Source organism: Ictidomys tridecemlineatus, chromosome 3 (genome assembly GCF_052094955.1).
Source record: "Ictidomys tridecemlineatus isolate mIctTri1 chromosome 3, mIctTri1.hap1, whole genome shotgun sequence".
Lineage (NCBI taxonomy): Eukaryota > Metazoa > Chordata > Mammalia > Rodentia > Sciuridae > Ictidomys > Ictidomys tridecemlineatus.
In genome coordinates this window covers 179,039,714-179,046,833 of record NC_135479.1, presented here as the reverse complement: position 1 = coordinate 179,046,833, position 7,120 = coordinate 179,039,714, and the positions used below count along the sequence as shown (strand labels likewise).

General features: G+C 34.5%; 1 long non-coding RNA gene across 1 annotated transcript; it reads left to right on the top strand.

The window, feature by feature from the left end:
* Nucleotides 1-377: 377 nt before the first annotated feature.
* On the top strand, nucleotides 378-3,795 carry LOC144376452 (uncharacterized). The gene is made up of 2 exons (XR_013436955.1): nucleotides 378-791; nucleotides 1,706-3,795. It is a non-coding gene; the product is annotated as an uncharacterized LOC144376452 (long non-coding RNA).
* The last annotated feature ends 3,325 nt before the right edge of the window (nucleotides 3,796-7,120 follow it).

Below are 7,120 nucleotides of genomic sequence, written 5' to 3'. Positions count from 1 at the left end.
TGAAGTCTGCTTAAATGTTAGAGTTTGTGGTTTTAATTCCATTACTTGGTAGACACATTTTTAGTTTATCATTAAAAATTTATATTGACATATAAAAATTGTATTTAAGGGTATTCTGTATTTCAATACATGTATACATTGCATAATGGTCAAATCTGAATAAGCATATCTATCTCCTCATACATTTTTCATGGTGAAAGCATTTAAAATCTTATCTTGTAGCAATGAATTTGGATTTATTTTCTTTCAAGTCACAAAATTAAATGTAAAACTCAAGTTTTACATGTAGACGCAAGTGTTAGAAACTATAAAATAATTTATATATAATTGTTAATTATTATATATATATATATATATAATTTTAAGGGATAGCTAGTTAGTTTTTTTAAAGACAGTGCATATTATAACTTGATGAACTCAAGTGATTTGGTATTTCTAAATTTTTTAAAAAGATGTAAATATAATTAATCTCTATTTTAGATCATTTCTTGAACTCTTGCTGGATTACTAGTTGATAATGATAGCACGATTTCCTAAATCCCAAGATAATTTATTATATTCTAATGTATAGTTCTTATTCAGAATTTAAAAATAAAACTTTGCCACTTTTATAGATAATAACTTTGAATGTTATTTGTTACAAAATATCAAACTTATTACACATGTTTGCATCTTCTCCCCATTCTAAAACTTCCTTCTGTCTACCAAAGATATAAATATTTTAAATAAAATAATTTTATTTTTGCCTTCTTTGCCTTTGCAGAAAAGTGACTAATTCACAATTGGATGATGTAAGTACCACCTTCCTAAGATGACATATTTCCCAAGTGATTGAATTAGTTTTCTGATCTTAGGAATCAGAAGAAATTAAATTCTATTAGGGAATTTGTTTTAATTTATCTCATAAAGGAAAATAAAACCTGTGGACATGTCTGGGATCAGAAAGCACAAGGTACATGCAGACACACCAGAAACCAATAGGGGCAAGTGTTTGTCTGAATCCTCATCTGACTAATGATTTTAAAATTCTATCACGGTTGGAACTTGTAGGATTATTTATAAAGTTACTTCTATATAATCAGAGTAATAAACTCGATGTAGACTGTAAAGATGTCATACATAGTTCAGATTTTGAAGTGTCCCTAGATCTCCATCTTCATGTTATGAAGAGTTATTTCAATTTGTTATCTCATTTACAGAAAAGGACTGAGTTGTTTTCTGAAAATTGATGTAGAATAATCACTTGCTTTATTCTAATTTTGATCTTTAAAATTCCTCTGACTATAGACATTATACTTTATTTTATATTTTGTTTAGATTTGTTTATAAGTCATGCAATTATTGACTTTCATTTAAAACCAATATATGCTTTAAATGAACAAAACCATACACTTTAAAAGTTGGATTTTAAGTTGTTTACTTAAACATTTGGTCTATTTAAACTAGTAAAATTAGTTATTTAAAATATAGATCTGTCAACACTTGATTTCTAAGGATGCTATTATATGGCATATTGTGGGCACATAAACTCATTGTATTTTTCATTTTTTTTTCCTGAAAAACATACATAGGGAGTAAAAGAGTGAGCTCAATTGATTAATGTGCCTTTGGACTTGCAAAAGATGTTGGTTTGCTGATTTGAATTTAGAGACTGGAGATAGCTGGTTAACTGGGTAAGATAGAACAGTGTTTTTCTTTTTTATAGGGTGGCCTAACAGAAGAGCAGAAAGGGAAGAAATGAGAGTAGACGGTGGAAAAGATTGAGCCACATCATAGGTGTGTGAAGGGCTCTTAGAAGGATCCAACATCGAATTTTAAGTTTTTGACACTTTATATCTTTGCTCTCTCTCCAAGCCTTCATTAAAGTCCATAGCACTAAAGGTCTTTTATGTGTATGTGTCTAATCAAAGAAATGCTGGAAGTGATTATTTGAATTTAATATTAGCTCCCTCATTCTCTTTTATGAATTAAAATTAAAATATTTGTCTCATTTTTTATCTCTTAAATTTTAAAATAATTAAAAATTCTATAAACATTCCCTATAGAACACTATAATCTTGCATCATCTTGGAATGACACAAGGGTCATTTTCATGTCTCCATGGAATGTGTGGCAATGGCAATATTCATGTGGCTGGTCATCAACACCCTGCATGGTGTGTGTCAAAGCAGAGAGCATTGTTAACAGCCCTGAGTGCACATTTGCACAATACCATAATGATGAGAAAATATGATCTATTGGCAATTCACAGAAGGAGTTTATGTTACCAAGGAGTCACAGACTGATTTATAGTGGACATTATTGTTATTCTGTGTCACAGAATGTAGAAGTCAGGATCCAGTTGCATGTAGTGTGGCTAAGCAGCCATTTGTTACCCTATCAAGCATTTGAAAAGAAAAGAGGATTTCTAGTGATATTAATGGTATTAGTGGTAATACTAAATTGCACAAACTGTTCTTTTATTTGGTTTTGAATGCATTAAATAACAATCAAAAAAATCTCTTGAAACTGGGACTTAGTGAGGTCAGTGTGGGTCCTTCATAAAATGTGGCACAGAGTTCAGCTCAATTGCTACAGTGTAGTGATATTGTAATGGGATTACTTTTTCTCATGCAGAATCCCTGGGTTTCTACTCCATTTCAAAATGCAAATCTCAGGAGATTACAGTTAAAAACTATGTTATTGACCTAATTTCTCTGGTGGTTTTTAATTCATTCATATTTCATTTTGTATAATTTTATGCTTATAATTCTAATCTCATGCAATGTGCCCTATATTGTAGTTAATGACACCTCAGCTCTACACAAAACCATGAGATGACCTAATGGGCTGTTTGAATAATTGGAGACTTAGTTATATGAGTGCCTGCACTCATATTTTAAAATTGAATCAACATAAATGCATGTTTAAATTTATATTGCATTTAATGATTTCATGATAGGTTGGTTTCTACTATTAAATAAAATGTGTAATGCTATTTCATGGTTTAAGACAATTGGAACTATTTTTATGATTTTTTTTGAGAAGAGAGAACAGATAGAAGAAATGTTTTAGAATGAGACACCTAAATTTACCATAATATTTATTATCTGTATAATCTTATCAAGGGATTTGAACTATCAACAGTATACATTATCAGATAATTTATTCCCATTCTTTGTTAATCAAATTCTTATGTTTATGTTTGAGAGCTGTATTTTATTTATTATTTCTGAAGTTAATTTTTTCCTTTCCATTAATGTTTTTTTCTAACAAAAATTATATTAGCTTGGATCTATTTATTGCTATAATTTGGTTTTCGAAAGATATGATTAGGAAGAATTATAAATGTTAAGAGAAGTGTTGGAATAACTTTCAGTTTACAGCTAGCAGCTAGCAGCTATGAGCAGCTCGGATGCTTGAAGAATCTACACTCGTTCAGGCCTGATAGGAACGCCTGCATGATGGGATGCTCTGCTCTAGGGAGCCCATAGTGAAACTACATCCTTAGCACTTGTGGTTAGCATTGCCAAGCTGCCAGGCCAGGAAACTGATAGCCAGGAGCTTCAGGCATGGAACTCCCAACTTAGAAACCTGCTCCCCTAGGGACAAAGACCCTTCCTATGATAGCAATATTTAGAGCATCCTCATCGTGCGGTTACATTAGGCATGATTGGCTTATGGATACTATCTTGCTTGTGTATGATTGATGGGCACGCCCCACTTGAACCCTGTAACAATTGTATGCATTCCAAAAATAAACTGAGCTACTGGATGATGACCTGAGGTGGGTCTCCAGCCAGTTCTCTCACCAGCTCCCAGAGTCTGTGTGTTGATTCCACGTCTCTACCCTCCCATGACAAGGTGGCCGAGCAACTAATTGACCACATTAGTGACCAAAACCACAGCAGAGAAGCATATACATATGTTGTGTATATTACAACGAACACTGACATAACTGTTTTTGTTTATTTTGTGGTGCCATAACAGAATAACTGATACTGAAAAACTTTTAAAGAAGATAAATTTATTTCTTAAAGTTATGAGAGCTGCGATATCCAGGCCTGGAGGACTGCATCTGGTGAAGTTTGTCTTACCTCTTCATAATGTGGAAGGGATTGCACATGTGAAAGACAGAGAAAGGAAGGGATCCAAACTCCTCCTTTTAGCAGAAACCCATTCATCTCTTAATGGTCGCTCCTCTCAATACCATTGCATTGGGAATTAATTTTCAAAACATAAACTTTGGAGACATATTCAAACCAGAGCATTAGTTCAATAAGAATGGGTAGAAATAATGTTTTATTTTGTGTCCAAAATGTGCACTTGCACATTCATAAAGAAGACTCATCAGGGACCTCTCTGTGGGGAAATGGACATTGATGTTTATATATCCCAAGAACTACTATTCCCTTATATTCTCCATTTCCTGTCTCCTGTAATCTGGAAAGTGTTTCTCAATGATCCTCTTTTAAAGGATTAATCACTAGCCTGTGGTGCTATTGGGAAGTGATGGACCCCTTAGGATGTGGGGCCTAGTTGGTTTATTAGGATCATGGCCTTGAAAGAGATACTGGGATCTCAGCCCTTCTTATTTCTCTCTTTTTGCTTCCTGGTCTTGATGAGGTGATCAGCTTCCTCTACCAGTTTCCACTGTGAAGTAGGACTTATATAGCCTCCAAAGCAATGGGCCAACAAACTGTGAACTAAAACCTTCAAACTGTGAACCCCCAAGTTTTTCTTCCTTATTGTTTATTTCAGCAATTTTTCCTCCTTATAAGTTGATTGTCTCAGATATTTTGTCAGAGTAATAGAAAGCTAACACATTGATGTTCTCTTTCCAACACATGGCTGGAAATTAAGAGAGAGAGAGAAGAGAGAAGCAGGGTCCTATTATCCTCTTTCTGGGCACACCCACAAGGACAATCTCCTTTTACAAATATGTTAGCTAGCAAGTGGATTTAAGTGAGCTGGATATTATTCTGAAAGAAAGCCCTATTCAATATTTTGTTAAATACTATGTACTTTATAATATGAAGAATACCACATTTTACTATTCCTGGAATTTTTATTAGTTTTAATTTTTTTTCATTTTATTTTTGAATCATTTCTGGAGTAGTCCTAGTTAGTTGGTAAACACATTTCTATACCCAACCTTCTTCTTGTTATGCAGCCAAAGGAAATTAGAAAAAACTAAGTTCTAATTTTCTCAGCTTCTGTTATGACTAAGAGTCATTATGGGACACAGGTTACAGATACAAGTAGAAAATTCTGGGAAAGGTTTTTCTGGTGATACTTTACTACTCTTGTGCTACTTTCTACTTTCTCCAACTTTGTGGTTACTATTACTTTAAAGAATATAAAAACATAGTAAATCAAGTTAGACCTGGGTATATATCTAGGCCCAACTCCACATTGTTTGTGAACATTAAGTAAATTACTTAACATATCTAGCTTCAGTTTATTTAGTTTTAAAATGAACAAGGTAAAGCTTGACTAGTAAGATTGTATTAGGATTAAGTGCCAAAACTTAAAGGAAACAAATAACTCATGCTTGGTATACATAGGAAGTCTCCTCACTAAGTATCTATGGTGGTCAGTTTCCCATTCATAACAAAATACCTGAAGTAAAATAACTCATAAAGATGGCAGGTATATTTTGTCTCATGGTTTCAAGGGTTTCAAACCCTGATTGATTGACCTTATTGCTTTGGACCTGGGTGAGGCAGTATGTCATGGCAGAGAGAATGTGGTAGAATAAGCCACTCAACACATGGCTGGGAATTAAGGGAGAGGAGAGGAGAGGAGAGGAGAGGAGAGGAGAGGAGAGGAGAGGAGAGGAGAGGAGAGGAGAGGAGAGGAGAGGAGAGGAGAGGAGAGGAGAGGAGAGGAGAGGAGAGGAGAGGAGAGGAGAGGAGAGGAGAGGAGAGGAGAGGAGAGGAGAGGAGAGGAGAGGAGAGGAGAGGAGAGGAGAGGAGAGGAGAGGAGAGCTCTTCAGATCCAACTATAGCTCTTATTATAAATCTTAGAGTCTCAAGTAGTATGTGGGTCAGTAAAGGAGTAGGAGGAGGAGAGAAAGAGTTGTTAAGAAAATGTGGTAGTCGATTGTTGCATACAGTGATAAAACCCAAAGTGAAGGCTCAGGAGGGTTCTGGGTGGGAGATGGGGCTTGATCTTCCAACAGAGGTCCTGCTGGAAGCCCTTGTCACAGCTTTGGCTACCACTCTTTCCTTTTTTTTTTCTTCCCAAGGTCAATAAAGATTAAGATCTGGGATGAATAAAATTTTGGAATAGAAGGAAAGCACTAGAAAGGAAAGGAAGAACACTGTGTGATTATGACCTTACAGAAAACGAGTTTGTTTGATTTAAGGAATTGGCAGAATTTGATTAGTTTTTAATTTTTTTTCCTGATTTGTACCAGCAAAAATGGTTAGGAAGCTTGTTTTGCTATTATCTTAAATGTTTTTAAAGGAAAAGAAAAAGATCAGGGCTGTGAGAAGGAGTTTTGATGCTGATTTGGCAGTCACTCTTGGAAGGAAAAGGGATTCTACAGAAATACACCCATAATCACATAAATGCATTCTCCCCTCCCCACTGCACATTCTGCATGTAGCCCCCAAACAACCCAAATGGGTAGCTGTAACATTGCTGGGATACATGATTCAATAAGAGAGCCAGTGCTATTGCAGTCAATATTTTAAATGTGGCATTCTAAGAGGAGCACAATTGGGAGAGAGAAAGGCTTAAAATGGATTAAAATTTAAACAATTCCCAATCAAATGGAAATGTTCTGGGAATAGTGCCAGAGAGTATTGTTGAATTGGTTTTAATATAAGCATTCTAAATTTAACCAGCTGGAATTATTTGCAATTTTTAAAAAATTTATCTATGTGGATATGTTATATGGATATTTAAAATACAATATTTTTGCCTTTTAAAATATCAGACCTTATTCTTGTTGGCTGAGGTGTCAGAGTATACATTTTAGGTTCAGAAAATAGAATTACCGTATTTTAAGATGAGCTGAAATCTTAGAGGTCAGTGGGTATAATTCTATTTTTTATTGGTAGGGAAACAGATCTGAAGAAACTGAGGCTTATAATCAGTAAGCAATAAGCTGAGACAGGATCTGGACCCTGCT